The sequence below is a fragment of the Haliaeetus leucocephalus genome, unplaced genomic scaffold (genome assembly GCF_000737465.1).
Source record: "Haliaeetus leucocephalus isolate CR32 unplaced genomic scaffold, Haliaeetus_leucocephalus-4.0 Scaffold173, whole genome shotgun sequence".
Classification (NCBI taxonomy): domain Eukaryota; kingdom Metazoa; phylum Chordata; class Aves; order Accipitriformes; family Accipitridae; genus Haliaeetus; species Haliaeetus leucocephalus.
The window spans coordinates 8600480-8612150 of NW_010972609.1; the positions used below are offsets into that span (position 1 = coordinate 8600480).

Consider the following 11671-nt stretch of genomic DNA (forward strand, 5'->3'; position numbering starts at 1 on the left):
CCACAAGCCCTTGGTTATATTTTCTTTCCCCTGTCCATCTGAGGAGGGGAGCGATAGAGCAGCTTGGGTGGGTACCTGGCATCCAGCTAGGGTCAACCCCTCCACACACAGCTAATAAAAATGCCATTGAAAAATCACTTCTAAGACAATAATGTACCTAATCTATTATTCTCTCTTGCACCTCAACAACTATTAGCTTACAATGCTTGGAAAGCTTAGAATAATTAATTCTTCGATTCCTTCCTAAACAAAGTTCTTAGAAATACACCTTGGACCTAAATCCTGTATTTACATTATAATAGGCTATTTTGAATGGACATTGAACTACATTATTTTAAAGAGCTTATATTCTGGGATAGCTATGTATTATGATTGTTTACTCTTTCTATAATGCACTGTAGGCCTACAGTACTCTAGAAAAAACATGAATTTTTCAGAAGTGACATAAATCCCAGAGCAGCATAGTTCCAGCTTATGGTGTCCCCATGTGTTACTGGGGAAACTGCCCGCACACACAGCAGTCCCCTGCAAACCCATGGGCCAGGGCATTCACCGAGAATTGATGAGCCTTGCCAGTGGGCAAAAGCCGCACGGGCTGTGCTCGGGCCAGACCAGGCACCTCCGTACTGTATGCGGGCAGATCCTAACTCACTTTTGAGATGAAGACTTCAAAAATTGACCTCTTTTCCTAAGTGAAAGCTGAGAAAACCAATAAAGAGCCAGTTAGCCTTATGAGAAAGCCCCTTCCATTAGAGATGAAAAGCCAATGGATAAAATACATCTGTGCTAACACAAGAATACTTTAGGTCTGGGTAAACAAGGCAACATTTTTCCTTTTTAAGTCATTAAATATGTGATTTAAATAAAAACTAAACAGGGATTTTTTTTAAAATGATTTAGATACTGTTAGGATTTAAAGGGTCACAATCAATTTTGAAGTTAAGTCCTTACTAAGGGGAATGGGATGAGTTCACACCTCATATGAGGGTATTACTTCAGCAAAGCTTGCTGCACACTGAACAAGCAGTACATTAATTTACTACAAGAAGGCCTAAGGTTTGGGGTTTTTTTGACATTTTAAATTATGAGGCATCTGCAAACAGATCCTAAATCTGAATTGCACATGGATTTTCCACACCAGCTAATTCAGATTGCCCCTAGACATCCCCTCCAGCATTAATCACTCACCCACACTACTGTAGTTCATATTTCTTTTACAGAAACAGAGGTCTGCAAGATTCTTAAACTCTTGCCTAGAAAATAGAAATTATTACTTATGTGGCAAACTAAGTTTTAAACATAAGGGACCCAATTCTGCCTTCAGTTACACTGCCATAAATCTTTAACAACTCCATTAGATTTATAACAATGTAACTGAGGAGGAAATTGAACCCAAGATATTTTCTAAATCAGTAATTAAATAGCAGAATTTTAGCTTGGCACAGAGTAAAGACGTCTTAGATTATGTCTTTGGATAAGTTTACATACTTTTTTGTTCCTTGAATAATGATGTTATGAACAAATTAAATCATCTTATTTTCACCAGCCTCTATATTACTTTGGAGAAGGACCACATCATCTCATGGAGCATCAACATGGGAGTAAATATTGCCTCACTTTCCCACCCACTTCCTCTCTCTTCTCCATATAAATGTTAGACTCTTTATAGCTGTCCATTATTTGTACACAGTATATAGCACCTTAAGGACCTTTTCTTGTTTGGTTTCAAGGAACTACTATATTAAACAAATGTCTGATAATAATAAAATGGCATTTAGCCAACTCCCTTATTAGAGGTGCAAGGCATCCTATGGTCACATTATGCAGAGACTGTACTTTTCAGAAGATGCAGCCCGCTCTCCCAGCACACAGGATGTGGTGCAGGAAACACGGTTTTGCCACAGTAGCCCTAAGCTCCCCAAGGGTCACTGGATAAACTGTGAAAGGGGCCCCTTCAGCATTAAAACATAGATGGCACTGGGGGGAAGAGGGCTCAATTACGAGCTCTGCTAGAAAACTCTTGATGACATCAGATAAGTTATTTAATCTCTCTAGACTTCTTTTTCTTCATTGGGTAAAGGCAGCTTGCAAAACTTCCTGTCTTGTAATTTTAATAGAGATGGTTTTTCCACGGCTATTTCACCTCATTTTTATCTTTGCTCAGTATTTCCAGTTCTAATGCATCTTTCCTATTATTTCCCACTTTGCTAACCTCATATGCAGAGTCCATGCCGTGCCTACCAGCTCTGTGGGTGTCACACTCGTAGAGGTCAGTGGGAGGCTGTAACCTGGGACAACTGCTACCAAATGGGGGCTGGGAGAGATCAATAGCCTTTGAGGTGGCCAGGCCAAGCCAAAGGGTTTTCTGAATTGTCCCACCTGCTAATGACACCCCTCTGGCAAGCCAGCTATATAGATCCAATAGTCTTTTTTCACTGCCTCGCAGGATGGAAAATTCTGTGGGTGGCTCCTCCATACGCTATCCCTTACAGTAATTCTCTTCGGCACTTTCACAGCCTCTGGTGATTAGACTTCCTACAGCTAAAAATACACCATGCAGTCTAAATATGTAACAGACAATATATGCCTGCATACCTCACCTGTCTAAATATATGCCTACATATCTAATAACTACTTCAAAAATGAATCATAATATTTCTTTGCAGATAGCTCTCACATTAGGTTGTTTTCAGTTGCCAAAGCAAAGAAGGAAGCTTCCAGCCAAGAGGTAGCCAATTCGTTGTGTGTAGACCTCCTTGTTGAGGTCTCTTAAATACATTTTAATTGGCTGGAAAGGAACACATATTCACACACATACACATATTTGCATATATATGTGTGTGCATATATGTAAGCACTTATTTCACCATTAATTGTACTAAAAGGTCTATTGCTCACAGTCTATCCAAGGAAGAACTAAATAAATGAAAATGCAAATCTTGTTCAAAGAATTAAATGCTGAAGTTACCAGATCACATGAAGGCATCTGTTAATGTGATTCAAAGACTACTTTCACTATGGAAAATTATTTTACTACTCATCTACAGTTGTCAACAATACCCATAAACAACAGTAAGCCTGCTGTCCCTGACCACCTGGAATTTGAACGATTTGGGTTAACATTTTCTTTTTCCCAGTGTCTAAGACAGTAGTGTTACCTGTTAGTTTAGGGGTAAAACTGATGCTGAATCTAAGTGGCTGAAGATGCTTTTTTCATCTGTGTTCCCTACTCACTTGCATTGCTAGCATGACACAAGAGGCAATTTAAACTATGATTTCCATTTAAGTAATGCTTTTCTTTTCCATGCTAAACAAACACCAGTTGATGTTAACGTACAAGTAAGCAAAAGTGAAGCAGCTTCAGGCAAATAAGCTTGAAATGTTTTAGTTTTGCAGCAATGATTAGACATGCTGAAAAAGCATTTCGTTCCTTATCTGCAAATGTAGTATAATCCACCTCTCATGTACTTCCACACAGATTACAGGAATATGCTCCACAACACCCTCAGGCATATATTCTGTGCTGCTGTCCCCAAAACTATCAGACATCAAGCCTGATACTGTTGCCTACAGACGAACCAAGGTTCAGCCCAAGCCAAATCCATTGCTGCTTGTTGGGTCCCCTGTCTATCCTCTCCAAGGAGGGCAACGAAACAAGGAATTGGGTTGATGATCTGATCTTTTTTGGTGGCTCATACACATGGTAACCTCTGGCAAGCTTACTGCCCCTTGCAAAGGCAGGCCAGATTTTTTGCTAAGTTTAATTCTGTGCCAAGTTCCTAAATTCTATCAGATTTTGTGGGTGCAAAACAGCCCCATCTCTGGATTTCTCTTTTTTTTTTTCCTTTAAACAAGACAGAAGGGAGATCTCAGTAAAAGCATGAAATCTGCCTACATCCAGGAAAATCCTCAGGAGGCTTGACCTAGTTGGAGATGGCTGTTGTAGGAAAGCTATAATTAAGCAGTTGCGATAGTGATGCTGACTTCTCACACCAGAGAATGTGCGTGTTGACCACAGTTTCTATTAACAGTGCTTATTTGAGTCCTCTGTAGGTAAAACTGTAATGGTGTTTGACTGACATCCCAGCAACTCCCATGGTGTGCAATGCTTTCTCAGGGTTTCAATTTCCTTGTGAATTTAGGATGCATTGTTGTCCCTTTTACAATAGGTCTAACAAGCCGTGCTACTTCCCTATGTTTAAAAGAGCATTCACGAGATGGAATTAGCACATTTATGTTCATCTCTCTCCTCCTCCCCCAGTTTGTATTATTTTTGCTTACAAAAACATGTGCTTTAATCATCCAATGTAAAAATTTTAGTATGCCTAGAACAAAACCAGAAAAGCTTCAGAGGAGCCTTTTTCTATTAGCTATACCATTACTTCTACTGAAAGTCTGTAAACTGTTAATCCATTAGTGTCCAATTCCTTCAACTATACGGTCAGACTAAAATCATCTGGAAGCTCAGACTCTGAAGTGTTTCTCTCTGATGTTCCAGACCAAGTGTCCCATCTTAAATTGTTTGTAGGATAGGAAAATATTCATACAATCGTATGACTACAACTTCTCAAGGGCATCACAAAAAAAATGCTGAATGCATCTGTGAGGAAATCCCTGTAAGACACAGTTAAGATACATATTAATTTTGAATAGCATGGACCTCGGGGAATTGTGTAAGACTCATGTCACAACAACCACAGCATTTACTCTCAGTTAGCCTACAACATTTACTACAACAGTTAGCCTGGGCTCACGCCTCTGAGGTGTGGGATGGGATATAAGCCTACTCCTCAGGAGACTGCATGTCCCCATGTCGTGGTTTAACCCCAGCCAGCAACTAAACACCATGCAGCCGCTCACTCACTGCCCCCCCACCCAGTGGGATGGGGGGAGAGAATCAGGAAAAGAAGTAGAACTTGTGGGTTGAGATAAGAACGGTTTAATAGAACAGAAAAGTAGAAACTAATAATGATAATGGTAACACTAATAAAATGACAATAGTAATAATAAAAGGATTGCAATATGCAAGTGATGCACAAGGCAATCACTCACCCCCCACCGACCGATGCCCAGTTACTCCCTGAGCAGTGATCCTCCCTGCCCCCACTCCCCCCAGTTTACATACTGGGCATGACATCACATGGTATGGAATTCCCCTTTGGCCAGTTTGGGTCAGCTGCCCTGGCTGTGTCCCTTCCCAACTTCTTGTGCCCCTCCAACCTTCTTGCTGGCTGGGCATGAGAAGCTGAAAAATCCTTGACTTTAGACTAAACATTACTTAGCAACAACAGAAAACATCAGTGTTATCAACATTCTTCTCATACTGAACTCAAAAACAAGCTCTGTACCAGCTACTAGGAAGACAATTAACTCTATCCCAGCTGAAACCAGGACACCCCAGAAAACCAAAGATGCTGTAAAAAGTTGTTTGTGCTGCCACTGTTCTTTGTTCCCTGTAGTGTTTTGTGATCGCACCCACACTGAGCAAAACCACTAGGGGAGAGGGGGAACATTAGGATGAAGTTTCCCTCCCAACATGGTTCAGATGCCTGGCTTTCACCACTCATCTCACTGGCCCCAGCTCCGCCTGGCTTGAACAGCCGGCTAGGAGTCTCCGATTCCAGCAGCTCTTAGATGCTGGTGCAAGCCATGGCGATGGTGGTGGTGCTGCTGGTGGTTAAGGGGTCAACTTTAGATCAATTTTTTTTCTGTTACTGGTCATGTAAGATGCTCTCTGCACTGTCCAAGTCTCTCTCTTTATAAAACAACAGTTTCTATGTTTTCTTAACCTCTTCTGCTTCCATAAGGATGCCCAGAACAGGGGTGTCTAACATGAATATAACTCACCTTCCACATCCCCCCATAAGCACTTTAGTGGGGATGTGGGTCAATGGGCTGCTGCTATGATTGTGTGAGATAATTCAGCTGGTATTTGAAGCTGGTAACAAAGGAGACACTTCTACCATAATCTCATACCAGTCCCATGAAGAGGAATCCAAACCTGACAGCCCATCATAACCCCCAAGAACATGTGGGCCTTAGTTGTCTAACTCAAGTTGTCCCCAGGTTGTCTGAACCAGAAGGTGTTCACCTAACATGCTCCTAGGATGGATCCCAGTTCTGCAAGGAATGAGATCAAATAAATGAGAAAATTTTCTTTTTTGCTATCTACCTGTAGGATTTTCAATTATCTTGAGCTCTCAGCACTATGCAACAAACTAACACTACATCAGCCCGGTCAAGGCTGTTTTAACTACCTCCTAGCATGACAACCCTGTTTCTTAAGGCTGCAAAACTATGCCTTCTGCAATTACAGGATCACAAGTTCATCTTGTGAAATCACTGCTGCAAGAAAATTGAGCTAATATAAATCATACTAGACAATAACCTAAACCTATCCTGGATGTTATTCTAGTGAGGTTGCATCACTTCAGTGCTCTCATGTTAACGTGCGTCATTTCTAAACAAGGGTTTTACTAAAGGAACAATGTCATAAAGGAAAAACATCCTCTTACTCTGTTTAGTATAGCCATTTGAATAGGACTAGCCATTAAATGACTCTTAAGTAGTCAAATGCCCGATCTGAACCTGCCGTTGTAGCTTCCACTTAGTTCCAGGCAAGAACTAATATTGCTAGTAACTCCTCTATACAAGGGTACCTACTAAACACTAGTGGACTTGGGCAGCAGCCATACAGTTTACTTGACGTTGTTTCCCCACAAACAGGCTACTAACAACTGTCTGTGAGTTCTTCTTTATATGGATGACCGAAGAGAACATACTTAGTGAAGACAGGACAAAACCCAAAGTGCTAAAAAGCACTTCCAAAAGATGTCCTGCTCTTTTTGATGCATAATTTTTCAGCAAAATTTTCTAGTATAACTTCCCATTTCATTTAGAATACATCAACCTCCTGACCCAACACAGCCAAATGAAGTACTTGATTGCTGTGCCATGTATGACCTTGCACAACATTACTCACACTTTCACATGTGGTGCTTCCCACAGCCTGCTCTCTTCTGCCTGCTCCCCAGGTAGCAGCTGATACCCTTATCATACACAACTCTTACAGTCCCACTTAGATTTTCTCTTGAGGATGGCAGCTTACAGCAGAGGAGGGGGGAAAAAAAAAAAAAAGATTTTCTATCTCGTGAAGAGTCTGCCACTTTATCCCAAACCATTGAAAATTTACTCTTGAAAACCCAAATAGAAAGATTAAACCCTGTTCCCCCACATTTCAGAAATCCTCGACAACAAGTAAGCCAAATATACTCCGTTTCTAATAACAGCAGTGCCTATTGCTCAGCTCACAAAACCAGATTGCCTTCTTGCAAGCACAGCATGCTGATGTTGCAAGAACATCACCAGATTGCAAAAACGTTTATGGGCAGATTTGTTCATAATCTGAGTAATTTACGTAGTAACTTTTCAAACAGACACTGTATCTTTGGACCTTCATTCTCTTCACTTTTAACTGATTGCTCAGCACACGCTTGCAGCTTGCCTTCATGCATGCACTGTGCCATGATGTAATACAGTCAGCAATCACAGGATTGCAAGACTGTTTCTAGACAGATTTGTTTACAATCTAAGAAACCCAAACAGTAACTTTCATAATAGGAGTCCTATCTCCAGTGCATATTGTGTATGTTGCTGTGAGACCAGAAAGAAAAAAAAATAAAAAAAATACAAGACCATACCTTTGTACAATGATTGCAATAACAGATGAATAAACATGCAACCTGATACTTCACATCTGGTATTTCATCACTCCAAATACCTTATTCGCATTCAAATATATTTAATACTGTGGAAACTTTATAAGGTAGTGATGTCTTTATAGAGGCAGTAACTTGCATGGAACTTTTAAAATTAAAAGCAATAGTAAAAATAATTTGTAACATGTTACTGTATTCTTCATAAAGGTGGTTGCCTTGCAGTTTCCTAATAGAAACCCAGAAAGACACCTAATAATAGCAGTTAGCTACAGAATCACACAAACCTACAGAATAGGATTTTTTTTGCCGATGTACTAGTTCAAAGTTCAATTTTAATATTCAATTTATACAAGGTGCTTTGGAAATGAAGACTACTATTACTCATTGTGCAAAAATTCTATCATCTGAGCAGAAATTTTTATGGAAGTATCATTTTCCCTTTACTGTCATGGTAATGCAGGCCAAGAGATTTTATGCATGACCTAATAAACATATACAACAGTTTTGAAAGGCTGCTATGCACCTTCTCACGTTAATTAGTACTCATTCTTCTCTGTAAAACGACTAAGCACACTACAAAACTTCCTTTTTAAATAATCATTAATACACTCTTAAGTAGTTTTGTTGCAGAGATTAATACCTCCAATGTAAACCACAATGACTAATTTCATTTGTAATTGAAGAGCTGTTTATAGGTCTCAAAAATTAAGATTAAACTATTTTCTTGTCTTAAAGGCAAAAGCCACCTTTGCTACCTGGAGGCTAAGTTAGCAATGACGATAACAACATGCCTGCAGGCGTTACTACACTTGCTAGCAACTTATGTTACTTTGGCATTGTCCCTAAAGCTGCACTAAAGCTACGTCTTGCTATAGCTAAATTTAAAAAAAAAAGATGAAAACACGCACGCACACAGGGCCAAATCCATTGCCGCGGTAACTCCAGTGACTTCAGTGTTACACCAGGGATAAAAGTAGGGCTGCGTTTCACAGCAGCTTTCATTCTTGTAATCTTTTCCAAAACACTCTCCCAGGACCAAAGACAAGCACAGGCAAATATCCTGCCAATAAGTGAGTTCACAGGAATCGCTACAAGTAACTAAACTGTCAGCAGTAAAAGACCAACAGTTGGAACACAGTACGAATACAGGACAGCCAATGCCCTCTAATGGGCTAGAGTTTTACTATGTGCTGGATAAACAAGGACACAGAAATTCATTGGAATTGCTCTCTGAGAGGGAAGGCAAATTATAGGGTGTCCCACTTCGTACTAGTGGATGATATTTGTGTTTTATCAATACTTCTTTTGAAACGGTACAGATGAAAAAAATTCTTACCAATACCTTGCAAGACAAATGAAAATGGCTCTGAGTCGAGTCTTTCCTCCATGGGCTACGCTCAACTGCTTCCACAAAGAGTGTGAGCATCAATTTATAGATGTGTTCCTCTATCCTTCTTCAAGCTTTCATATTTACTCCCTCCTCACCTTTTTTCTATTTTATTTACTACTAGTCAATACCGTAGTAGGAGCAAAACCAGAACTGTAAGACCATCACAACCACACAAGCGCACACACACAGGAAGGGGGAAAAGGAGTGACGGATAGTGCTTTTCTGCAGAAACCTTATCACTGGTCCCTTGGCCTTACAGCACACTCCCTTTCTCTCAAGAATTTCCAAACTACGGTTCCTGGAATTTACCCCTCTGAACCAAAACAAGCGTCTTTGCTTCTTACCCAGTCTCATTTCCTATAAATTTTAAAACAAGTCTCCGTAAGTTTTTATTTTGTTTTGTGAGGGTTTCTTCAAGGAGCCATAACCCTGTGCTGGTGGCAGGGTCAGCAGCAGCCTGAACTGCTCCTGGTCTCGCACAGGTCTCAACTTTGTCCTTACAGCCGGAGGATGCCCCAGGGCCAAAAAAAAAAAAGTCAAGATATCCCCTTCCCCCTCCCCAGCCACTGGGCCCTGCAACCCTCTTCTGCGGGGGTAGGATCAAAAGTCTTTTGTTCTCCTCATCCTCTGGTGCCGCAAGTTACTTTTTTGGGAAGGCAAGGGGAGAGGAGAACGCCTTCCCCTTCCCTTCCCTCCTCCATCCAAGCTCACAGCTGTAGAGGAACAGCTGAAGCGATTCAGGCTGCCCGGAGAGGTCACAGATGTCCCTCGGTACCACTGGGGCGGCTCTGCCAGGGCGAGCCACGCTGCTGCTGCCGCTGCCCAGATGGCACCGCGGGCAGGCACCCCTCGGCCACCCAGCCCGCGCCACCCCACCGCCCCCCAACCCCCGGATTTCAAGCCCCCCAGTCCTGCTCGAGCAATCCTCCAGGTCCCCCCCAGCCGACCGACCCGGAACCTGTACAGGGCGCTCTTAGAAACGCCACTTTTAAGGACGATTTTAGACCACCACAAAGAACAGTGAAGAAACCGGCTTCTGCTTACACGAATGTCGCAAAGCTCTCATTAAATCAAAGGCAGAGACCTAAAATCTTTCTTCAAGCAAAATCTCTGCTCTTCTCAAAGTCTTTCTGCAAAGATAAAAAACTACAATTGCTTAACTTAATCCACACAGATGATCATTATATTTGCCTCCGTAAAGATCATATTTGTTCTAGTGCCTATATCTAAAGGTAATTTCAGTTAGAAAATGAAATGGTGCTCTCTTGACCTTTTGTCTTACATGGTTCATGAATTACTGACACATTACAATATCCCCCAACACTATGGAAGCTTAGAGATATTGCAATGTCTCTCTTGTAAGTGAAATAAACTTGGTATGCCACTAAAAGGCATTAAATTATTTTCATTATGCCACACAGAATCTAAAACACTTACACTGTTTTGATTTCAAAATCCTTGGAGAACAATTACGCTCTCAGGGCCATAAGACTCTATTAGAAAGTCCTCAGAAACCTAGCATGGTTTCAATAAATCCTCAAACACTACAAAGCAGTTACTCAGCTTGAAGAATGAAAACATGAGTTCATCCACTGCAAAGACAGGATGTAAATTCTGCTCATACAGTACCCTGCACTTCCTAACACATTTTTTTCTTCTCAATCTGGGCAACGCTTTAAGTCAAGTTTTCAGCATCAAACGCACATACCTCCTTTTTTGACTGAAAATAAAAAATATTTGATTTGGGATGAGCATAAATAGATGAGATGTGCATATATGCTTACAGTATTACTAGTTAGCAGTATTAATGAGCAATTAGATACGCATAAATAGTTTTATATGTATACAATTTAACAAATGGTAACATTCAGGATTAGAGAACCATTAAATTAAATCAGTGATTGTTAAGACGAGTGGATAAGTATGTTAATTTCTTTCATTTACACGGCGGCACAAAGAATGCTTCAAAACACGAAAAACTCAGATTTCAGGGGTGGTTGCTGCGGTTGTAGGGATCCTGATTTAAACAAACGCAGCCCCCCTGGTTCTGGCCGATGAGGCTGTTCAAGCCTACGTAGAGCTTTTGAGCGTAACTACACAACAAGCTTGTTTGTATACACGTGCGTAGGTCCTCCTAGAGAGAGCGCAACCTTCTAACTAAGCAAACCGCCTCCCCTTTCCGAAGGAAAAATACCGCCACCGAAACGCAGTCAAAAGAGGCGCGAAGGAGAGGACGGGAGAAATGATATTCCCCCGCGCAGGGAGAGAAGGGGCGGGGGGAAGAGAGAGAAAAAAGCAAACCCCCAAGCAGGGAGCCGGGGCCCGCAACTTTCTGCCAAGGGCAGCTGAGACGCTTCACCGCGACTCTCTTTTTTCCAGACGCGCCGTTTCGGGCGGCCGCCCGAGGCAGCTGCGAAGGGAGGCCGGGGCGGGGGGGCGGCTCCTGCCCGCCCCGCCGGCAGCGGCAGCGGGGGCCCTCCTTCCCCGACCCCGGGCGGGGGGGGGCACAGCTGGTGGCAGCTGCGGCACCATCTGCTCGGGGCTGCGCCCCCCGGCCCGGCCG

At 41.9% G+C, this 11671-nt stretch overlaps 1 protein-coding gene across 6 annotated transcripts in view; it reads right to left on the reverse strand.

Moving 5' to 3' along the window:
- TEAD1 (TEA domain family member 1 (SV40 transcriptional enhancer factor)) overlaps positions 1–11671 on the reverse strand; it is a 104271-nt gene that overhangs the window by 91529 nt on the left and 1071 nt on the right. The gene's annotated exons all lie outside the window — the stretch shown is intronic.